Genomic DNA, 25,816 nt, shown 5'->3' with positions numbered 1-25,816 from the left:
AGAGTTGAGGAGGAACTTCTCCCAGAGAGTTGTGGAGGTGTGGAACGCGCTGCCTCAGAAGGCAGTGGAGGCCAATTCTCTGGATGCTTTCAAGAAGGAGCTAGATAGGTATCTTATGGACAGGGGAATCAAGGGTTATGGGGACAAGGCAGGAAATGGGTATTGACAGTAGATGATCAGCCATGATCTCAGAATGGCGGTGCAGGCTCGAAGGGCCGAATGGTCTACTTCTGCACCTATTGTCTATTGTTTATTGGTAATAAATCTGATTCTGACCTGTCCATCACTGCAACACCTCCCCACCTTTGAGCATATCTGTTGCATTGCAGAAGGAGGTACAGGAGCCTTGGGTCCCACACCACCAGGTTCATCTTAACGGAGGGACTCTACAAATCATGTTCTCAGTATATATTTTTGACTTTCTTATTGGCTATTTGTCACTTTGTTCATGTGTAGTTTCTCATTGATTCTATTGTCTATTGTGAATGCCCACAAGAAAACAAATGTCAGGGTATTATACTTTGACATATATGTACTTTGATAATAAATTTACTTTGAATGTTAAACTTTGAATCCGAGGACTTGTAAGAAGCCAGCATTGGTGGAGTGTGGAAATCTGGGCAGGTGGTTGGAGGTTACAGCAAGCCTCAATCTGTGGCTTAACGAGTAAATTGTTAACGTTAACAGTAATTTCCCAGATTTGCACATATGACAGAAATATATCCAAGTGAATTTTCAGCAATAACCAGGGAGCAGATATCCTTCCCATCTTCAATCCCCACTGCAGTTAAAGTTGTTTCAATTAAAATAAAGATTGTACACCTTTTCAGCTTGTCTGTACCATCTAAATGTGGTATCTTACTCATTCTGGGCTTTTTGGAAATAACATGTTACTGCATTCGAATTTTGAATCTCATTCCATTGTGGATTTGTCTGAAATTTTATTAAAGCTGAGGATGTTGTTATCCACACTGTGGTGATATCACTTGTAATGATGTGCCAGTACATGACTGGACAGAGCACTGAGCATGCACGGGATTGCCAGAATGTTCCAGCACGTGGCTGGGTTAAGACGTGTTTGTTTATTACTGTAAATAAAAGTTCTCTAATTCTTCCAGAATATGATTCTTTACTGTTAACCCACGGTACGTTTAAACAGAAGTAACATAACACACACAGTAGTAAAGAGTCACTCTTGGGTGAGTTTCCCAAAACTGGGAGGGATGGTTGTTGGTCCTGAGAGCATGAGAGAAGAGGAACAGTGGAGAAGATGTCCCAGCAGTCCAAGGCTCCTGTATAAAGGAAGCTTTCAAGACTAACTTTATTGGCAGGAAATGCTTCATTGAATACAAGGTTGTCTATTGTCATTCTTCAGTACAGGAGTGTAAAGGAGAACATCATAATTGTTAGTCTGGATCTGATGCAGCTGAAGAAAACACAATGAGCATAAAAACTCAATAAAAATAAATGTAACTGTAATCCTATAACCACAATGTACAAGGAACTGTTTGAGTGTTGCCATAAAATTGTGCTGTACATAAGATTGGCTTACATGCAAAGATTGATTGGATGTATTGTACATACTAAAGTGACACTAGGTGCAGGAGTATCTGAACATAATGTGACTGACAGGAAATGATAAAGCGACAAAGTGACTCTTGACAGGAGGCACCTGTCCAGCTCTTGGCTCCATCCCTCCCCCTCCTGTCTTCTCCTATCATTTTGGATCTCCCCCTCCCCCTCCCCCTCCAACTTTCAAATCTCTTACTCACTCTTCCTTCAGTTAGTCCTGACGAAGGGTCTCGGCCTGAAACGTAAACTGTACCTCTTCCTAGAGATGCTGCCTGGCCTGCTGCGCTCACCAGCAACTTTGATGTGTGTTTCTTGACAGGAGGAACTCTTCAAGGTAGCAGCAGGGCTTCTGAATACACAATAGGACAGTGACTGTGTCAGTGTAGATATGAGGTGTGGAGTACAAGCATAAGATGTAGTGGCAGTGAGGGGAGGGGAATGTCGGGTGTCGAGGGGCTGTGGAGAGCAGCGGCTGATATGGATGTGGAGGGGTGGGTTAGTGGGTGGAGGTGTTGATCAGCCTCACTGCTTGGGGAAAGTAACTGGTTTGGAGTCTGGTGGCCCTGGCGTAGATACTACGTAGCCTCCTCTTGATGAGAGTGGGATCAACAGTCCACGAGCAGGATAAGTGGGATCCTTCAGAATATTTTGGCCCTTTTCTGGCAGATTTCTGTATATAAGGTAAGATGCAAAAATCAAACATATAGCAGGGGTGCCTAAGACTTCTGCACAGTATTGTAAATGAGGCTTGCTCCCTGATGACATTTGGGCCTCAAAGTTCACATTTGCCGTTCCAGCCGCCCATTTTCTGAGGAAGCTCTTGGAAATACTTGGTGTATCTGTCTCCACAGCATTTTGAGAGACAGAATTCCTCAGATTCCCAATCTTCCCCTTCATCTGGAGGGCCCATTATTCAAGGTCAAGGTCAAAGTACCTTGGCATTCTTCTTCTTGCAGGACAATATGAAGAAATACAATAGCATTTGTGAAAAACTATACATAAACAAAGATTGACAAACAACAAATATGCAAAGGAAGTCAAATTGTGGCAAAAATAAATACTGCAACCATGAGTTGTAACGTGAGTCTGTAAGTTGTGGAATCAGTTTTAGAGTTGAAGTGAGTGAAGTTATCCACACCAGTTCAGGAGCCTGATAGTTGAGGGGTAATAACTGTTCCTGAACCAAGTGGTGTGGGTACTAAGACTCCTATACCTCCTTGAGATGGCAGCAGTGAGAAGAGAGCGTGGTTTGGATCGTGGGGGATCTTTGCTGCTTTACTGGGCAGCTGTCCGTGTAAATTGTGCTCAGTGCCGGGGAGGGAGGGCTATGCTTATGATGGGCTGGGCTGGATCGATCAATTTCTGTAGTAGTTTCTGTCCTTGGGCATTGTTGTTTCCATACCAGGTTGTGATATAATTAGTCAGAATACTCTTCACGGTGGATCTATAGAAGTTTGTCAAAGTTTTTTGGCAAATGCTGAATCTATTAAAACTTCTAAGAATGTAGAGGTGCTGTTGTTCTTTCTTTGTGATGTAAAATGATCTGACTTTCTTTCCTTGGTTCTAGATACCCCACAAGGTGAAGCACCCCCTCGACAGATGCTGTGACTCCCCCACAGAATGGTACATTTCATAAGGGCACTTCCCAATCTTTAACCCTAATGCTACGATTTCCGTACACTTCATCCACATTTCTACTCCAATCTGGAATGCAGACTCTGGAGTAACACACTCAGTGCTAGAGGAACACAGTGGGTCAGGCAGCACCTGTGGAAATGAATAAACAGTCGATGTTTCAGGCTGAGACCCTTCATCAGGATTGGAAAGGAACGGGGAAGATGACAGAATAAGAAGGAGGGGAGAGGGGAAGGAGTACAAGCTGGTAGGTGACAGGTGAAGCCAGGTGAGGGGGGATGATGGGGGAGGGGGATGAAGAAAGAAGCTGGGAGGTGATAAGTGGAATAAGTAAAGAGTTGAAGGTGAAGGAATCTGACAGGACCAGGAGAATGGACAATGGGAGAAAGGGGGGGGGCAGGGAACCAGAGGAGAGGGATAAACAGATGAAAAGAACAGAAAAGTTAAGATGGGAAACAGAATTTTGGGATGAAAAAAGAGAGAAGAGGGGAAAATTATCAGAAGTTAGAGAAAACAATATTCATGCCATCCAAATGTTACCAGATGGACTATGAGGTGTTGCTCCTCCAACCTGAGGATGGCCTCGCCATGACAGCCCTTAAGGGAAAATCCTACAAAAACTATTGGATATGGCCCAGTCCATCACGAATAAAGCCCTCCCCACTATTGAGCACATCTGCACAAAGTGTTGTTGCAGGAAAGCAGCATCCATCATCAGGGACCCCCACCATCCAGACAATGCTCTCTTCTCACTGCTGCCATCAGGAAGAAGGTACAGGAGCCTAAAGGTCTGCACCACCAGGTTCAGAAACAATTATTACCCCTCATCCAGCAGGCTCTTGAATCAATGGGGCTAACTTCACGCAACTTCTCTTACCCCATCACTGAAATGTTCCCATAACCTATGGACTCACTTTCAAAGAATCTTCATCACATGTTCTCGATATTTATTGCTTATTTACTTATTTTAATTATTTCTTTCTTTTGTATATGCACAGTCTGTCTTTTGCACACTGGTTGGACTGCTATGCGCAAGGGGGTGTGGTCTATCATTGACATTGGGGCAGAATTAGGCCATTCAGCCCATCGAGTCTGCTTGGCTATTCCATCATGGCCGATCCTGGATCCCACTCAACCGCATGTACATGCCCTCTCTCTGATGCCCTGACCGATCAGGAAACTATTAATTACTGCCTTAAATATACCCATGGACTTGACCGCCATTGCAGTGTGTGGCAGAGCATTCCACAGATTCACTACTCTCTGTTCTAAAAAACATTCCTCCTTATCTCTGTTCTAGAAGGTTGCCCCTCAGTTCTGAGGTTTTGCCCTCTAGCTCTGAATGCTCCCACCACAGGAAACACCCTCTTCACCTCCACCCTGTCTATTCAACATCCAGTAGGTTTCGATAAGATCCCCCATGCATTCTTCTAGACTCCGAAGAGCACAGGGCCCAAATCTGCCAAATGTTTCTCACGTGTTATCCTCTACATTCCAAGAATCATCTTTGTGAACTTCCCCTGGACTCTCTCCAATGACAACACATCCTTTCTGAGATGTGGGGCTCAAAACTGTTAACAATACTCCAAGTGCGGCCTGACTAGTGTCTTATAAAGCTTCAACATTATCTTTTTACTTTTATATTCTATTCCCCTTGAAATAAATGCCAACATTGCATTTGTCTTATTTACCACAGACCCAACCTGTGAATTACCCTTCTGGGAGTCTTGTACGAGGACTCCCAGAAGGACTCCTTCTGCACCTCTGATATTTGAACCTTCTTCACAACTAGATAATAGTCTGCACTATTGTTCCTTTCACCAAAATGCATTGTCATATATTTCCCAACACTGTATTCCACCTGCCAATTTTTTTGCCCATTCTTCCAACTGGAGCTGCAGCTCGATGACCTCCATCTGGTCAGAGAGAGTGAGGAGGTGATAGAGAGGAGCTATAGGCAGGTAGTCACCCCGGGACCACAGAAGACAGAGAAGTGGATAACAGTCAGGAGAGGGAAGGGCAAGAAGCAGGTGCTAGAGAGTACCCCAGTGGCTGTCCCCTTAACAATAAGTATTCCTGCTCGAGTACTGTTGGGGGGAACAGCCTACCTGGGGGAAGCAACAGTGGTTGCGCCTCTGGCACAGAATCTGGCCCTGTGGCTCAGAAGGGTAGGGAAAGGAAGAGGAAGGCAGTAGTGATAGGGGACTAGATATAGTTAAGGGTCAGACAGGCAATTCTGTGGATGCAGGAAAGAAACACGGATGGTAGTTTGTCTCCCAGGTGCCAGGGTCCGGGATGTTTCTGATCGCGTCCACGATATCTTGAAGTGGGAAGGAGAACAGCCAGAGATCGTGGTACATATTGGTACCAACGACATGGATAGGAAAAGGGAGGAGGTCCTGAAAGCAGACTACAGGGAGTTAGGAAGGAAGTTGAAAAGCAGGACCTCAAAGGTAGTAATCTCGGGATTACTGCCTGGGCCACGTGACAGTGAGTATAGGAATAGAATGAGGTGGAGGATAAATGCGTGGCTGAGGGATTGGAGCAGGGGGCAGGGATTCAGGTTTCTGGATCATTAGGACCTCTTCTGGGGCAGGTGGGACCTGTACAAAAAGGAGTTTAAACTAGAATTGCTGGGGGGATGGGAACAAAACTGAAGTGACGGAGGAAAGGGAGGTTGGATCACAAATAGAGAAAGCTTGGAGACAGTGCAAAAGGGAGGATAGGCAGGTGATAGAGAAGGGACGCACTCAGACCGATGGTTTGAGATGTGTCTATCTTAATGCAAGGAGTATTGTGAACAAAGTGGATGAGCTTAGAACATGGATCAGTACTTAGAGCTATGATGTGATGGTATTACAGAGACTTGGATGGCTCAGGGGCAGGAATGGTTACTTAAAGTGCCAGGCTTTAGATGTTTCAGAAAGGACAGGGAGGGAGGCAAAAGCGGTGGGGGCGTGGCACTGCTGATCAGATAGTCATGGGTGCAGGAAAGGAGGAAGTCATGGAGGGGTTGTCTATGGAGTCTCTGTGGGTGAAAGTTAGGAATAGGAAGGGGTCAATAACTCTGCTGGGTGTTTTTTATAGAGCACCCAATAGTAACAGGGACATCGAGGAGCAGATAGGGAGACAGATTCTGGAAAGGAGTAATAATAACAGGGTTGTTGTGGTGGGAGATTTTAATTTCACAAATATTGATTGGCATCTCCCTAGAGTGAGAGGTTCAAATGGGGTGGAGTTTGTTAGGTGTGTTCAGGAAGGTTTCATGACACAATATGTAGATAAGCCTAGAAGATGAGAGGTTGTACTTGATCTGGTATTGGAAAATGAACCTGGTCAGGTGTCAGGTCTCTCACTGGGAGAGCATTTTGGAGATAGTGATCACAATTCTATCTCCTTTACCATAGCGTTGGAGAAGGATAGGAACAGGCAAGTTAGGGAAATGTTTAATTGGAGTAAGGGGAAATATGAGGCTATCAGGCAGGAACTTGGAAACATAAATTAGAAACAGATGTTCTCAGGGAAACATATGGAGGAAATGTGGCAAATGTTCAGGAGATATTTGCGTGGGGTTCTGCGTAGATACATTCCAATGAGACATGGAAAAGATGGTAGGGTACAAGATCCATGGTGTACAAAGGCTGTTGTAAATCTAGTCAAGAAGAAAAGAAGAGCTTATGAAAGGTTCAAAAAACTAGGTAATGATAGGAATCTAGTAGATTATAAGGCTAGCAGGAAGGAGCTTAAGAATGGAATTAGAAGAGCCAGAAGGGGCCATGAGAACGCTTTGGTGGACAGGATTAAGGAAAACCCCAAGGCATTCTACAAATAAGCGAAGAGCAAGAGGGGATAAGACGTGAGAGGATAGGACCAATCAGGTGTGACAGTGGAAAAGCGTGTATGGAACCGGAGGGAGGTACTTAATGAATACTTTGCTTCAATATTCACTACGGAAAAGGATCTTGGCGATTGTAGGGATGACTTGCAGTGGACTGAAAAGCTTGAGCATGTAGATATTAAGGAAGAGGATGTGCTGGAGCTTTTAGAAAGTATCAAGTTGGATAAGTCACCGGGCCCGAACGGAATGTACCCCAGCCTACTGTGGGAAGCGAGGGAGGAAATTGCTGAGCCTCTGGCAATGATCTTTGCATTATCAATGAGAATGGGAGAAGTTCCTGAGGATTGGAGGGTTGCGGATGTTGTTCCCTCATTCGGGAAATGGAATAGAGATAGCCCAGGAAATTATAGGCCAGTGAGTCTTACCTCAGTGGTTGGTAAGTTGATGGAGAAGTTCCTGAGAGGCAGGATTTATGAACATTTGAGGAGGCATAATATGATTAGGAATAGTCAGCATGGCTTTGTCAAAGGCAGGTCGTGCCTTATGAGCCTGATTGAATTTTTTGAGGATGTGACTAAACACATTGATGAAGGTAGAGCCATAGATGTAGTGTATATGGATTTTAGCAAGGCTTTTGATAAGGTACCCCATGTAAGGCTTATTGAGAAAGAAAAGAGGCATGGGATCCAAGGGGCATTGCTTTGTGGATCCAGAACTGGCTTGCCCACAGAAGGCAAAGGGTGGTTGTAGACGGGTCATATTCTGCATGGAGGCCGGTGACCAGTAGTGTGCCTCAGGGATCTGTTCTGGGACCCCTAATCTTCGTGATTTTTATAATTGACCTGGGTGAGGAAGTGGAGGGTTGGGTTAGTAAATTTGCTGATGACAGAAAGGTTGGGGGTGCTGTGGATAGTGTGGAGGGCTGTCAGAGGTTACAGCGGGACATTGATAGGATGCAAAACTGGGCTGAGAAGTGGCAGATGGAGTTCAACCCAGATAAGTGTGAGGTGGTTCATTTTGACATAGACATAGACATACTTTATTGATCCTGAGGGAAATTGAGTTTCGTTACAGCTGCACCAACCAAGAATAGAGCTTAAATATAGCAATACAAAAACCACAAACAATCAAACAACAATATGCAAACTATGCTAGATGGAAATAAGTCCAGGACCAGCCTATTGGCTCAGGGTGTCTGACCCTCCATGGGAGGAGCTGCAAAGTTCGATGGCCACAGGCAGGAACAACCTCCGATGACGCCCAGTGTTGTATCACGGTGGAATATGGCCCGAGTCCAACAGCAAGAAGTTCAATATCCGAGCTACAAACACATAGGTCAAATATGATGGCAGAATATAGTATTAATGGTAAGACTCTTGGCAGTGTGGAGGATCGGAGGGATCTTGGGGTCTGAGTCCATAGGACACTCAAAGCTGCTACGCAGGTTGACTCTGTGGTTAAGAAGGCATACGGTGCATTGGCCTTCATCAATCGTGGGATTGAGTTTAAGAGCCAAGAGGTAATGTTGCAGCTGCATAGGACCCCGGTCAGACCCCACTTGGAGTACTGTGCTCAATTCTGGTCGCCCCACTACAGGAAGGACGTGGAAACCATAGAAAGTGTGCAGAAGAGATTTACAAGGATGTTGCCTGGATTGGGGAGCATGCCTTATGAGAATAGGTTGAGCGAACTTGGCCTTTTCTCCTTGGAGTGACGAAGGATGAGAGGTGACCTGATAGAGGTGTTCAAAATAATGAGAGGCATTGATCGTGAGGATAGTCAGAGGTTTTTCCCCAGGGCTGAAATGGCTAGCACGAGAGGGCAAAGTTTTAAGATGCATGGAAGTAGGTACAGAGGAGATGTCAGGGGTAAGTTTTTTAACGCAGAGAGTGGTGAGTGCGTGGAATGGGCTGCCGGCGGCGGTGGTGGAGGTGGAAACGATAGGGTCTTTTAAGAGACTCCCGGATGGCTACATGGAGCTTAGAAAAATAGAGGGCTATGGGTAAAGCCTAGGTAGTTCTAAGGTAGGGACATGGTTGGCACAGCTATGTGGGCCGAAGGGCCTGTATTGTGCTGTAGGTTTTCTATATTCCTATTTGTCTAGATCTTGCTGCACATGTTCTTGAGCCTGATGGTACATACTTTCAGGTTTTTCTATTTTCCACCTGATGGGAAAGGGGAGAAGAGAGAATGTCTGGGTGGGTGGAATCGTTGATTATGCTGGCTGGTTTATTGTGGCAAAGTGTAGAGGAAGCATCGTCCATGGTGAGGAGGTGGGTTTTCATGATGTGCTCTGGGGGTATATCCTCAGTCGTTGCTTTGACCTTTGAAAGACACTATATTGGCTGCTCACTTTAAGGAAAGTGTTTGCAGACTTGTGAACTCAATGAGCTGTAACTAAACAAATATATAACCTGAAGAACAAATCTCAGACTACACCTTAAACACAAAATACTCTGCAGATGCTGGGGTCAAAGCAACACTCACAACACGCTGGAGGAACTCAGCAGGTCGGGCAGCATCCGTGGAAACGATCAGTCAACGTTTTGGACCGGAACCCTTCGTCAGGACTGAAGAGGGAAGGGGCAGAGGCCCTATAAAGAAGGTGGGGGAGGGTGGGAAGGAGAAGGCTGGTAGGTTCCAGGTGAAAAACCAGTAAGGGGAAAGATCAAGGGGTGGGGGGGGGAAGCAGGGAGGTGATAGGCAGGAAAGGTGAAGAAGGAATAGGGGAAAACACAATGGGTAGTAGAAGGAGGTGGAACCATGAGGGAGGTGATAGGCAGCTGGGGGAGGGGACAGAGTGAAACTGGGATAGGGGAAGGAAGGAGGATGGAATTACCAGAAGTTGGAGAATTCAATGTTCATACCAAGGGGCTGGAGACTACCCAGCCGGTATATGAGGTGTTGCTCCTCCAACCTGAGTTTAGCCTCATCATGGCAGTAGAGGAGACCATGTATGGACATATCCGAATGGGAATATGAAGCAGAGTTGAAGTGGGTGGCAACCGGGAGATTCTGTCTGCTGTGGTGGACGGAGCGGAGGTGCTCGACGATGTGTTCCCTAATCTGCGTCGGGTTTCACTGATGTAGAGGAGGCCGCACCGGGAGCACCGGATGCAATAGATGACCCCAACAGACTCACAAGTGAAGTGTTGCCTCACCTGGAAGGACTGTTTGGGGCCCTGAATGGTGGCAAGAGAGGAGGTGTAGGGACAGGTGTAGCACTTACGCTTACAGGGATAATTGCCGGGTGGGAGATCCGTGGGGCGGGAAAGATGAAGGGTTCCAGCCTGAAAAGTTGACTGATCATTTCCAAGGACGCTGCCTGACCTGCTGAGTTCGTCCAGCGTGTTGTGAGTGTTGCTCAGACTACACCTTTCCGTATGTTAAGAAAGTTGCCAGTAGAGATTATTGCCCAATCCCAATAGTCCTTTCTACTGGCAACTAAGTTTTGGAAAATAAATAAATATTATTCCACACAAATCACAATTCTGTGCTCATATACTTGCATCATCTTCAAAGTTCCAAGTAAATTTATTATCAAAGTACATATATGTCACAATTACAACCCTGAGATTTGTTTTCTTGTGGGCTTTGACATTAATTTGGGCCAAATAGCCTAATTCTGCTCCTATATCTGATGGTCTAAATACAAGACACACAATAAAATCAATGAAAGACCACTCTTAACAGAACAGACAAACAATGTGCAAACGACAATACATTGTGCAAATACAAAAATAAATATTAATAAATAAATAAGCAATGTGATGAGAACACGAGATGAAGAGTCCTTGAAAGTGAGTCCATAGGTTCAGTGATGGGTTTTAGAAATGTTTCCCTCGGGTTCAAGAGCCTGATGGTTGAGAGGTAATAAGTGTTCTTGAACCTGGAGGAGTGGAAGGTCCTGAGGCTCCTGTACCTTCCTCCTAATGACATCAGTGAGACAAGAAAACTTAGGTGTCATCTCCTTTCTAGTTATAGGTTAGGATGTTGTGCAGGACCCTGAAGGGAGCACTTGCAACATTAGTTTTTGCTTCATAAAACATAGAACAGTACCACAGAGGAACCGGCTCTTTGACCCACAATGCTATGCCAAACTAATTAAACTAACAACACTAATCACTTCTGTCTGCACAAAGCCCATATCACTTCATTCTCTGCAGAGCCACGTGCCTATCCACAGGTATCTGAAATGACTCTATCGTATTATTAAAGTTGAGGTTGATAGGATCATGATTAACCAGGGTGTCAAAGGTTATGGGGAGAAAACAGGAGAATGGAGTTGAGAGGGATATGAAACCAGACTTAATTGAAATGTGGAGCAGACTCAATGGGCCGAATGGCCTAATTCTGTTCCAATTCCTTATGATCTTATCAAGTCCATGAGAAAGAAGGTTGGGTCAGGAGATGCTGAGGCCAAAGACCTGCGAGGCTGTGGTCAGCAGGCCCGAAAATGAAGGCCAGTGATCCCAATGGGATTCTGGGATAGGAAGGGTTTTGCTTTGCTGTTGTTGTATTTATATTGTTGTATAGATAGAGTAGAGAAACAGTATCTTATTCGCAGGGTTGAAATGTCTCACTCCAGAGGGCCTGCATTTAAGGTGAGGGCAGGTAGTTTTAAAGCTAAAATTGCAGGTGTACCTAATAAAGTGGCCAGTGAATGTAGGCTCAACTAATAACTCCAAGACCCTTTCCGAACAGAGAGAAAGGAAGAATTTCATCTGTTTAATTAGCAGAGCTTGGTGTGTGATCCTTAAATATCATACCAGACATTTCAGCACCTTAGCTGGTGAAAGTGTTGCAAGTATTATGTGTATGGGTCACAACTAACAAGCAACGTGACAGGATCCCACCTCGGTGTTGCCTACCGGCCTTCTGGAGAGTGTCATTTGTTAAATCTCGTAGTTTGAGCAACACTAAGCAACATGAAGACCGCTGTTAACTGCTTCATTTGATCAATAGCTATTTAATTTACTTATTTATTTTATTTATTCAGTGATCACGGTGTAACAGGGCCTTCCAGACCACTGAGACACACCACCAATTTAACCCGAGTCTAATCACAGGACAATTTACAGTGACCAGTCAACCTACTAACTGGTATGTCTTTGGACTGTGGGAGGAAACCAGAGCACCCAGAGGTAACCCATATGGTCATAGAGAAAACATCCAAACTCCTTACAGACAGCATCTGAATTGAACTCTGAACTCCAACACCCTGAGCTGTAATAGTGTGACACTAACCATTGTGCTACTGTGACACATTTTTAATTGACTTCCAACCAAATGACTTGTGCAGCTGTTTTTCCAAGCATTAAGTAAAGGACATACAAGTGTCATGATAGATATCAGACCAAAGATCTTTTAGGATAGACACTAGATTAGATTAGAATAGATTTTTAGTTGCCTGCATCGAAACATCCAGTGAAATGCGTCATTGTGTTAACAACCAACACAGTCCGAGGACGTACTGGGAGCAGCTCTTCAGCATGCCCTCAACGTTCAGCAGAACAACGTGCAGCCAATATACAACAATACAAACACAACAACATCAAGGAACGACCGTGCAGGTGCGTGGACATCACCGAGTTAGACAGGCGGGAAGAACTTAAAAAGAAGACAGCTTTATAGAGCAGGCCAATGCACAGTGTGCCTTCTTAACCATAGAGTCAACCTGCATAGCAGCTTTGAGTATCCTATGGACTCGGACCCCAAGATCCCTCTGATCCTTCACATTGCCAAGAGTCTTACCATTAATGTTATATTCTGCCATCATATTTGACCTACCAAAATGAACCACTTCACTCTTATCTGGGTTGAACTCCATCTGCCACTTCTCAGCCCAGTTTTGCATCCTATCAATATCCCGCTGTAACCTTTAATAGGCCTCCATACTATCCACAACACCCCCAACCTTTGTGTCATCAGCAAATTTATTAACCCATCCCTCCACTTTCTCATCCAGGTCATTTATAAAAATCACGAAGGGGAGGGGTCCCAGAACAGATCCCTGAGGCACACCACTGGTCACCGGCCTCCATGCAGAATATGACCCTTTGACAAAGCCATGCTGACTATTCCTAATCATATTATGCCTCTTCAAATGTTCATAAATCCTGCCTCTCAGGATCTTCTCCATCAACTTACCAACCACTGAAGCAAGACTCACTGGTCTATAATTTCCTGGGCTATCCCTACTCTCTTTCTTGAATAAGGGAACAACATCCACAACCCTCCAATCCTCCAGAACCTCTCCCATCCTCATTGATGATACAAAGATCATCGCCAGAGGCTCAGCTATCTCCTCCCTCGCTTTCCACAGTAGCCTGGGGTACATCCTGACCGGTCCCGGTGACATGTCCAACTTGATGCTTTCCAAAAGCTCCAGCACATTCTCTTCCTTAATATCCACATGCTCAAACTTTTCAGTCTGCTGCATGTCATCCCTATAATCGCCAAGATCCTTTTCCGTAGTGAATACTGAAGCAAAGTATTCATTAAGTACCTCTCCATCTCCCCCGGTTCCATACACACTTTTCTACTGTCACACTTCATTGGGCCTATTCCGTCATGTCTTACCCTCTTGCTCTTCGCATACTTGTAGACTGCCTTGGGGTTTTCCTGATTCCTGTCCACCAAGGCCTTCTCATGGCCCCTTCTGGTTCTCCTAATTTCATTCTTAAACTCCTTCCCGCTAGCCTTATAATCTTCTAGCTCTCTATCATTATCTAGTTTTTTTGAATCTTTCATAAGCTCTTCTTTTCTTCTTGACTAGATTTACTACAGCCTTTGTACACCATGGTTCCTGTACCCTACCATCCTTTCCCTGTCTCATTGGAACATATCTACGCAGAACCCCACGCAAATATCCCCTGAACGTTTGCCACATTTCTTCCGTATGTTTCCCTGACAACATCTGTTTCCAATTTATGCATCCAAGTTCCTACCTGATAGCCTCATATTTCCCCTTACTCCAATTAAATGTTTCGCTAACTTGTCTGTTCTTATTCCTCTCCAATGCTATACTGTAGTAAAGGAGATAGAATTGTGAACTTGGCCTTTTCTCCTTGGAGCGTTATGGATAGTCGGAGGCTTTTTTCCAGGGCTGAAATGGCTAACACAAGAAGACCCAGTTTTAGGGTGCTTGGAAGTAGGTACAGAGGAGATGTCAGGGGTAAGTTTTTTATGCAGAGAGTGGTGAGTGCGTGGAATGGGCTGCAGGCAACGGTGGTGGAGGCTGATACGATAGGATCTTTTAAGAAACTCCTGGATAGGTACATGGAGCTTAGAAAAATAGAGGGCTATGAGTAACCCTCGGTAGTTTCTACAGTAAGTACATGTTCGGCACAGCATCGTGGACCAAAGGGCCTGTATTGTGCTATAGGTTTTCTATGTTTCTATGTTTCTAAACCCCTTCCCAACTCTCAGTCCTACTGAGGCTCACCGGCTCTCATCCTCAAGACCCACTGACCGCAGTCCTTGACCTCAGTGATTGCAGGTGATCACCCTCAGTGCTTGCTGGTCTGACCTTCGTCCCCATGGATAGCTGGAGTCTGACAGCCCATCAAGCCGACCTCCTTTGCACCTCCACATCCGCCAACTGACCTAGATGGATTGTATGGGGTGATGTTAGGCACAGGAGTGTCTGTACAAAAGGTGACTGGCAGGAAATGATAAAGTAGTGGTGGTTGGGGTGGGTTAGTGGGTGGAGCTATTTTTGAATCTGGTGGTCCTGGTGTGAATGCAACTGCCTGATCTGAGTTGGACCAACAGTCCATGAGCAAGGTGGGTGGGATCCTTCATAATGATACTGATCTTTTTCTAGAACTTTTCTGTTTAAATGTGTGGTACGTTCTATAGATGTGTGGTGGAGAGTATATTGACTGGCTGCTTCACAGCCTGGTATGGAAATACCAATGCCCTTGAATGGAAAACCCTACAAAAGTAATGGATATTGACCCAGTCTATCATGGGTAAAGACATCCCCACCATTGAACACATCTACACTGAGTGCTGTCACAGGAAAGCAGCATCCATTGTCAGGGACCTCAACATCCAGGCCATGCTCTCTACTCAATGCTGCTATCAGGAAGAAAGTACAGGAGCCTCAGGACGCACACCACTTGGTTAAGGAAGAGTTATTACTCCTCAACCATCAGGGTCTTGAACCAAAGGGGATAACTTAACTCAACCTCACTCGCCCCATCATAAGGAAGAGTTATTACTCCTCAACCATCAGGGTCTTGAACCAAAGGGGATAACTTAACTCAACCTCACTCGCCCCAACAGATTCATGTTCAAGGACTCTTCATTTTGTATTCTCAATATTTATTGCTTATTTATTTATTAATATTATTTTTCTTCTGGTATTTGCACAGTTTTTTCTCTTTTGCATACTGCAAGTGGACCGCTTGTTTGTCCATTTTGTTGTGTGCAGGATCCATCAATTCAATTGTGTTTCTTTATACTTACTGTGACTGTGCACAAAAATTAATCTTAGCATAGTATATGGTGGCACATATGTACTTCGACAGTAAAATTACCTTGTACTTTGCACTTCATACTTTGGCTGTGTTCTTTAGTTATAACTGTTCCCTTCAAGCAGTGGTTAAAGGCCCACCACACACCAAGTGACATTGTGATTACCCCACTGAGTGCAGATGTCAACAAAGATCAGGAGTTAACAATTTAACTACTCAAGCTTGACTTGTTATTGAATTAACTTAAGCCCACTCAACTTGTAGTCTTAGCACAGTGCTCACAACAGACCCAGTTACCCTGGTATAGAATGTAAAAGCAAGGGTGTAATGCTGAGGCTTTATAAGGCAGTGGTCAGACTGCTCCTGGGGTAGTTGTGAGTATTGTGAGCAGTTTTGGGTCCATATCTAAGATTGGATGTGCTGGTATGGGAGAGGTTCCAGAGGAGGTTCATGAGAATTATCCTGGGAATGAAAGGGTTAACATATGAGGAACGTTTGGTAGTTCTGGGCTTGTAATCACTGGAGGGAGGAGTGGATCTCATTCAAACCTATCGAATGTTCAAAGACTTAGACTGGGAGTATGTTTCCTATGGTGGAGGAATCTAGGACCAGAAGGCACAGCCTCAGAATAGAGGGACATCCCTTTTGAATAGAGATGAGGAGGAAGTTCTTTAGCCAGACGGTGTGAATCTGTGGAATTCATTGTCACAGAAGGCTGTGAAGGCCAAGTCATTGTATGTATTTATGAAAGTTGCTGGTGAACGCAGCAGGCCAGGCAGCATCTCTAGGAAGAGGTACCCCTTCCTAGAGATGCTGCCTGGCCTGCTGCGTTCACCAGCAACTTTGATATGTGTTGCCTGAATATCCAGCATCTACAGATTTCCTTGTGCTTGTGTGTATTTATGATAGGCTTTTGATTAGTCAGGGTGATAAAAGTTACGGAGAGAAGGCAGAAGAATGGATTTGAGAGGGATAATAAATCAGCCATGATGGAATGGTGGGGCAGAGTCAATGGACTGAAAGGCCTAATTATGTTCCTATGTCTTTTGGTCTTATGGTCTTACACACCTGCCTTCCTCCTCTTTAAGATATTCAAAGGCTCTGTGTTAAACACCCCACCTCCTTAAAAGTGATTCAATCAAGCGTTTTAAAAGTTGCGACAGAAATGCAAATTGAATACTTTTTCTTTTGGATTTGATTTGCCTGTCACACTGCATCTTATATCCTCGAAAGTCTTCTCACCCCATCACCATGACAACACCAAGCTGCTCTACCTCATTAGCTAGGGAGACGACCCTCAAGTCAGACTGATCAAGCGCTTAAAATCCAACCAGCTTGGGTATCTTTGGCATGTAAGTAAGGAAGGAATGTAATAACTATTGAGAGCTGTGAAGATACCATACTCAGATTATCATGTACAACTTATATCTTGGTTTTATCCAACCAACATACAGTGCCTATAAAAAGTATTCACACCCCCTTGGAAGTTCTTATGTTCTATTGTTTTACAACATTGAATCATTTAATTTGGCTTTTTTTGACACTAATCAACAGAAAAAAATCTCTTTTGTGTTGAAGTGAAAATAGACCTCTACAAAGTGATATAAATTAATTCCAAATATAAAACACAAATTAATTGATTGCATAAGTGTTCACTCCCTTCAAGTCAGAATTTAGTAGATGCACCTTTGGCAGCAATTACAGCCTTGTGTAGATAGGTCTCTATCAGCTTTGCAAATCTGGACTCTGCAAGTTTTCCCCATTCTTCTTTACAAAGTTATCAAGTGAAACACTTTGACTGCATACAGGTCTCCAAAAACTGATCTCCATTTAACTAATTATGTGACTTCAAAACCCAACTGGCTGCTCTGGCGATGATTTGGTGTGCCATATTAAAAGGGGGGCGGGGTGAATACTTATGCAGTCAATTATTTTGTGTTTTATATTTGTAATTAATTTATATCAGATTGTAGAGATCTGCTTTCATTTTGATATGAAAGAGTTTTTTTGCTGATCAGTGTCATAAAAGCCAATTTAAATCCACTGTGATTCAATGTTCTGAAACAATACAACTTGAATCTTCCAGGGGGGTGAATACTTTTTATAGGCACTATCGTAGAACATAGTACAGCACAGGAACATGTTCTTTGGCCCACAATCTTGCACCAAACCAAATTACTAATCAAATGGCCAATTAAACTAAGCCCTTATGAATACACAATGTCCATACTTTCATATGAAGAAAGACTGGATGAACTGGGCTTGTACTCGCTGGAATTTAGAAGATTGAGGGGGGATCTGATTGAAACGTATAAGTTCCTAAAGGGATTGGACAGGCTAGATGCAGGAAGATTGTTCCCAATGTTGGGGAAGTCCAGAACGAGGGACCACAGTTTGAGGATAGAGGGGAAGCTTTTTAGGACCGAGATTAGGAAAAACTTCTTCACACTGAGAGTGGTGAATCTGTGGAATTCTTTGCCGCAGGAAACAGTTGAGGCCAGTTCATTGGCTGTATTTAAGAGGGAGTTAGATATGGCCCTTGTGGCTACGGGGGTCAGGGGGTATGGAGGGAAGGCTGGGGCGGGGTTCTGAGTTGGAGAATCAGCCATGATCATAACAAGTGGCGGTGCAGGCTCGAAGGGCCGAATGGCCTACTCCTGCACCTATTTTCTATGTTTCTATGTTTCTATAATCCCTCCATTTCCTCACATTCATGTGCCTATCTAAACATTTTAAATGTCCCTAATGTATCTGCATCCACCATCATCCCTCAGGCCTTCTGCTGCTGTAGCCCTTCCACTTGTAGGTTTGATGTGTTGTGCATTCAGAGATGCTCTTCTGCACACCACTGTTGTAAGTTATTTGAGTTACTGCCACCTTCCTATCAGCTTGAACCAGTCTGACCATTCTCCTCCAACCTCTCTCATTAGCAAGGCATTTTCACCCACACAATTGCTGCCCACTGGATGTTTCTTGTTTGTTGCATCATTCTCTGTAAACTCCAGAGACTGTTGTCCATGAAAATCCCAGGAGATCAACAGTTACTCAAACCACCCTGTCTGGCACCAGCAATCATTCCTCAGTCAAAGTCATTTAGGTCACATTTCTTCCCCATTCTGATGTTTGGCATGGACAACAACTGAACCTCTTGACCATGTCTGCATGCTTTTATGTGTTGAGTTGCTCCACGTGATTGGCTGATTAAATGAGCAGGTGTACAAGTATCACTTAAAAAGTGGCCACTGAGAGTACATTCCTCACAGCGACCATCAGGCAGGAGGTACAGAAGCCTGAAGATCCACACCATGAAGCCCAAGAACTGCTTCCCTTCAACCTACCAACTCAATCCTAATTACTCCAGTTTAACTAATGTCATCCAGTCATAGAGTCATCGAACAGAAACAGGCCCATCGGCCCATCTAATCTGTGCCAAACTATTATGCTGACCAGACCCTTTGACCTACAGCTGGACCATAGCCCTCCTACTCCACTCATCCATGTAACTATCCAAATTTCTCTTAAATGTTGAAATCGACCATGCATCCGTCGCTTCTACAGGCAACTCATTCCATGCTCTGAGTGAAGATGTTCCTCCTCATGTTCCAGACAAACATTTCATCTTTCACCCTGAACCCATGATCTAGTCTCACCCAACCTCAGTGGAAGAGTCTGCTCCAATCTATACCCCTCATAATTTTGTATGCCTCTATCAAATCTCCTCTCATTTTCCTACACTACAGGGAATAATGCCCTAACCCATTCAACCTCTTCCTCTTCCTCAGGTCCTCGAGCTTCGGCAGCACTATGACTAAAGAACTTTTAGTGTTCTAATTGTTCTAATTGGGTTTTGCTTTTAATACTTTTTATTAAAATAAAAATAAAATTTAAAAAACAGTTCATCCTTTTGTAATATTTCCCCTCCCGTGTTAAAGCTTGTCCCTCTAGTATTTTCCGCCCTGGGGAAGAAATTTCGGCTGTCTACGCTTTATATTATCTCCATTTCATAAACTTTTCGGATCTGTCCTCAGCCTCCATGACAACAATAAAACCGATCCAAAACAGTTTTCGAAAATGGAGGCGACCAAAATTGCACCCCGTGCGACATAGCCAATCTGCCGAAAAGATTTGCAAGGTAAACCAGAGCTGTTTTATTTTTAAACTAATTACTTCTTTTTGCCCAACGTTCCTTGCAAGATAATCTAATTTACGTGCGTAATGAGTTTACTCCACCAATGAGCAATATAAATTCAAACAAAGGTGTGACTAATGAATTCTTGCCTACACTCATTGTGTACAGAAGGATAGGTTTCTGCTTCTTAATTAACAGAAGAGTGAAACCCATGTCATCCTTAAAGATTGGCTCATTTTTGGGCCTCTTAATTTGATTAGAAATGCTTTCAAAATATAAGTTCTGCTTTGAGGTTAAGATTGAGTGACAATTCTTTCCTATCTAATATTATCTGACATGCCCTGTGGGGATTAAGCAGAAAACGATGTTTCTATCCTAATATTGGAGTCAATAACTGACAGCAGCACTAGACGTTTTTTGGAGCGAATGGGAGGGATTGAGTGGGAAGAAGTGCAGGAATACAGAACAAAAAGTCAAGGTTTTAAAAGTAGTATTAAACAGTCAGAAATACTGACTGTGGGATAGAGCTGTTCACCAATTAGTAACCAGATGTGTGCAGTTCTGGCCACCTCTTGAAAGGAAGGATTTGGATGTCATTGCAAAGGGTGCAGAAGAGATTCACCCATGTTGCTGTCTTGATTAGAACATGGAACTTACAACACAGAAGTTAGAATGTAGAACACAGAACACAGAATACAGAGTTCTATTAGTTGGGGAGGTACAGGGAGGTAGTCACCCCAAGGCTACGGGAGACAGATAAATGGGTGACTGTCAGGAGAGGAAAGGGAGAACATCAGCTGGTGGAGAGCACCCCTGTGGCCATCCCCCTCAACAATAAGTACTTCATTTTGAGTACTGCTGGGGGTGGGGGGGGGGGAATCACCTACCAGGGGGAAGCAACAGCAGCCGTGCCTCTGGCACTGAGTCTGGCCCTGTAGCACAGAAGGGGAGGGAAATGCAGAGGATGGCAGCAGAAACAGGGATTCTATAGTCAGGGAGATACAGTAGTTAGGTGATTCTGGGGACGTGAAAAGAAAATACTGATGGTCCTTTGCCTCCCAGGGTCCGAGATGTTTCTGGACGCATCCACAATATCTGAAAAAGGGAGGGTGAACAACCAAAAGTTGTGTCTCATATTGGTACCAATCACATAGGAGGAAAAAGGGAGGAGGTCCCGTAAAAAAAAATATAGGGAGTTAGGAAGTAAGTTGAGAAGCAGGGACCTCAAAGGTAGGAATATCAGGATTATTGCCTGTGCCACTTGATAGTGAGAATAGGAATAGAATGAGGTGGCAGATAAATGGGTGGCTGAAGAATTGGTGCCTGGGGCAGGAACTCAGAATTCTGGATCATTGGGACTTCTTCTAAGGCAGGGGGGACCTGTACAAATGGACGGGATGCTCTTGAACCCGACTGGGACCAATATTCTTGCGGCAGATTTACTGGAGCTGTTGAGAGTAGTTTAAAGTAATATGGCAGGGGGATGGGAACCAGGATGATAGAGCTGAGGATGAGCCAGCAGGTTTACAAGTAGATGATGGGTGTAACATGAATGTAAGGAAGGATAAGCCAATGATTGGGTACAAATGCAGACAGAGCACAGAGGCAAAACTCAAAAGGGTGAAGAATGCAGGACTGAAGGTGCAGTATTTAAATATGCGTAACATTTTGAAAGCAGGTGGACAAACTCGTGGTGCAATTACAGATTGGTCAGTATGATGTTGTGGGAAAGAGGTGACATAGGGCTAGCGAATGTTGAAACTTTGTGGATGGAGTTCAGAAATTGGAAGGGTAAAAAAAGCCATTATGGGAATCATATATAGGCCTGCAAATAGTAGCTAAAATATGGGATTGAGATCACAGAGGAAGCTGGAATCGGCATGTAATAAGGGTATTGTCACAATTGTAATGGGGGACTTTGATATGCAAGAAGATTGGGAAAATCAGGTTGGTGCTGGAACGCAAGAAAGGGAATTTGTTGAATGCCTGCAAGATGGCTTTTTTGAGCAGCTTGTGCTTGAGCCTATTCAGGAAAAGCTGTCTTAGATTGGGTTTTATGTAATAACTCACATCTTATTAGGGAACCTAACATAAAGGAACCTTTAGGAGGCAGTGATCATAATATGATTGAATTCATACTGCAATTTGACAGGGAGAAGCATAAGTCACATGTATAACTATTGCAATGGAATAGAGGAAATTGCAGAGGCATGAAAGAGGAGTTTACCCAGGTGGATTGGAGGAGGATACTGGCAGGGGTGACGTCAGAGCAAAGAGGGCTAAAGCTTCTGGGAATAGTTTACAAGGTGCAGGATAGATATGTCCTATGGAGGAAGTAGTTGTCAAATAGCAGGGGTAGGCAACTGTGGCTGACAAAGGAAGTTAAGGACTGCATAAAAGCCATGGAAAAGGCATATAAGATGGCAAAAGTGAGAGAGGAGTTAGATGATTGGGAAGCTTTTAAAATTCAATAGAAGGCGACTAAAAAGATGTAAGAAGGGAAACAATGAAATATGAGGGCAAACTAGCCAATAATATAAAGCAGGATACTTTCAAAGCTACTTTATACTTTATTGTCGCCAAACAATTGATACTGCACAGAGTCTTGTCATCTTCAGAAGTTTTCGGATGACTCTGCCATAGTTGGATGCATCAGCAAGGGAGATGAGGCTGAGTACAGGGCTATGGTAGGAAACTTTGTCACATGGTGTGAGCAGAATTATCTGCAGCTTAATGTGAAAGAGACTAAGGAGCTGGTGGTAGACCTGAGGAGAGCTAAGGTATCGGTGACCCCTGTTTCCATCCAGGGGGTCAGTGTGGACATGGTGGAGGATTACAAATACCTGGGGATACAAATTGACAATAAACTGGACTGGTCAAAGAACACTGAGGCTGTCTACAAGAAGGGTCAGAGCCGTCTCTATTTCCTGAGGAGACTGAGGTCCTTTAACATCTGCCGGACGATGCTGAGGATGTTCTACGAGTTTGTGATGGCCAGTGCTATCATGTTTGCCGATGTGTGCTGGGGCAGCAGGCTGAGGGTGGCAGACACCAACAGAATCAACAAACTCATCTGTAAGGCCAGTGATGTTGTAGGGATGGAACTGGACTCTCTCATGGAGATGTCTGAAAAGAGGATGCTGTCTAAGTTGAATGCCATCTTGGTCAATGTCCCCCATCCACTACATAATGTACTGGGTGGGCACAGGAGTACATTCAGCCAGAGACTCATTCCACCGAGATGCAGCACAGAGCGTCATAGGAAGTCAATCCTGCCTGTGGCCATCAAACTTTACAACTCCTCCCTTGGTGGGTCAGATATCCTGAGCCAAAAGGCTGGTCCTGGACTTATTTCATAATTTACTGGCATAATTTTACATATTACTATTTAACTATTTATGGTTCTATTACTATTTATTATTTATGGAGCAACTGTAATGAAAACCAATTTCCCCCGGGATTAATAAGGTATGACTATAACTATAACTATGACTAGAACGTATAATCATCACAGCAATATTTGATTCTGCACTTCCTGCTCCCTGGAGTACAAATCGATAGTAAATATTAGAAATTTAAATTATAAATCATAAATAGAAAAATGGAAAGTAAGGTAGTGCAAAAAAACCGAGAGGCAGGTCCGGATATTTGGAGGGTACAGCCCAGATCCGGGTCTCAGGAAGTAAAGGCGCTGGTGGGCCTTCTTGGCAGTGGACTCTGTTTGATTGGACCAGGTCAGGTCATTTGTGATATTGACCCCGAAGAACTTAAAGCTTTTGACCTGTTCCGCTTGTGCACCACCAGTGTAAATTGGGTCGTGCAGTCCGCTACTCCTTCTGAAGTATACTAAAAGTATCTTCAGTTATGTAAAAGGTAAAAAGGAGTTGAGAGTTGATATTGAACCACCAGAAAATGATGCTGGTGAGGTAGTAATGGGGGACAAAGAAATGGCAGATGAACTTAATGGGTATTTTGCATCTGACTTCACTGTGGAAGACACTAGCAGTGTGCTGGAGGTCAGTGGGTGTCAGGGAGCTGGAGTAAGTGCCAATGCTATCGCAAAAGAAAAAGTGCTAGGCAAACTGAAAAGTCTTGAGGAGATAAGCCACCTGGGCCAGGTAGACTACATCTCAGAGTCCTGAGAGAGGTTGCTGAAGATTGGTCATGATGTTTCAAGAATTACTTGATACTGGTGTGGACCTAGAGGATTGAAAAATTGCAAATGTCACCCCACTCTTTAAGAAGGGAGGAAGGCAAAAGAAAGGAAATTATAGGCAAGTTAACCTAACCTCAGTGGTTGGGAAAGTGTTGGAGTCTATTATTAAGGATGAGGTTTCGGGGTACTTGGAGACTAATGATAAAATGAGTTAAAGTCAGCACGGTTCCTGTCAAGAAAAACCTTGCCTGACAAATCTGTTAGAATTCTTCAAGGAAGTAACAAGTAGGTTGGACAAAGGAGAGGCAGCAGATGTAATTTACTTGGATTTTAAGAAGGTGTTCGAAAAGGTGCCACACATGAGGCTGCTTAACAAGATAAAATCTTATGGCGTTACAGGAAAGATACTGGCATGGATAGCGGAATGACTGATGGGTAGGAGGCAGTGAGTGGGAATAAAAGTGGCCTTTTCTGGTTGGCTGCCAGTGACTAGTGGTGTTCCTCAAGGGTCAGTATTGGGACTGCTACTTTTCATATTGCTTGTCAGTGATTTTGATAATGGAATTGATGACTTTCTGGCAAATTTTGCAGATGATATGAATATAGGTGGAGGAGTAGGTGGTGCTGAGGAAGCAATGTGATTGCAGCAGGACTTTGACAAATTGGAAGAATGGGCAAAACAGTGGCAGATGGAATACAGTGTTGGGAAATGTATGATAATGCATTTTGGTAAAAGGGACAATTGTGCAGACTATTATATAAATAGGGAGAAGTTTTAAACATTCAAAAGTGCAGAGGGTCCTCGTTATGATGCCCAGAAGATTAATTTACAGGTTGAGTCTGTGGTAAGGAAGACAAGTGTAATGTTGGTATTTATTTCACGGGGAATAGAATATAAGAGTGAGGAGATAATGCTGAGGCTTTATTAGACACCAGTCAGCCATTGTCGACAGTTCTGGGCCCTGTATCACAGAAAGGATGTGTTGTCATTGAAGAGAGTCCAGAGGAGGTTCATGAGGAATGAAGGGGTTCACATATGAGGAGCGTTTGGCAGCTTTGGGCCTGTACTTACTGGGATTTAGAAGAATGCAGGGGGACCTCACTGAAATCTTCTAAATGTTGAATGGACTAGTTAGGGTGGATGTGGAGGGGATGTTTTCTATGTTGTGGGTATCCAGAACTAGAGGGTACAACCTCAAAATTGAGAGGCAACCTTTTAGAACAGAGGTAAGGAGGAATTTTTTTTTAGCCAGAGAGTAGTGAAGCTGTGGAATGCTCTGCCACTGACTATGGTGAAGGCCGGTCTGTTGGTATGTTTGAGGTGGAAGTTGATAGATTCCTGATCAGTCAGGGCATCAAAGGATGTGGCAAGAGGGCATGTGTATAGGGTTGAGTGGGATCTGGGATCAGCCATGATGGAATGCTGGAGCAGATTCAATGGGCTGAATGGCCTTATTCCGTTCTTATGTCTTATGGTCTTATAATCAATGAAAGACAACACCAACTTGTGCATTTCACACCAATCATTACAAAAGACGTGTGGTCAAGTGGTCAGGGCATTGGGCTCACAATCTGAAGGTCGTGGGTTCGAGTCTTGGCCAAGGCAGTGTGTTGTGTCTTTGAGCAAGGCACTTAACCACACACTGCTCCAGTCCACCCAGCTGAAAATGGGTACCGGCAAATGCTGGGGGTTAACCTCACGGTAGACTGGCGTCCTATCCGGCGGGGGGGGGGGGAGTCTCATACTCTCAGTCGCTTCACCCACAGAAATTGGCATAAGCACCAGCCTGATGGGCCACAAGGCTCGGGACAGACTTTAAAGTACAAAAGGCAGACTGTACAGATGCAAAAAGAAAAAAAATAATAAAAAAAAATAAATAAGAAATAAATACCTAGAACAGAAGATGAAGAATCCTTGAAAGTGAGTCCATAGGTTGTGGGAACATTTCATTGAAGGAGCAAGGGAAGTTGAGTGAAGTTATCCCTTTTGGTTCTAGAGCCTG

The sequence above is a fragment of the Mobula hypostoma genome, chromosome 11 (assembly GCF_963921235.1).
Source record: "Mobula hypostoma chromosome 11, sMobHyp1.1, whole genome shotgun sequence".
NCBI lineage: Eukaryota > Metazoa > Chordata > Chondrichthyes > Myliobatiformes > Myliobatidae > Mobula > Mobula hypostoma.
This window is presented reverse-complemented; position numbering follows the sequence as displayed.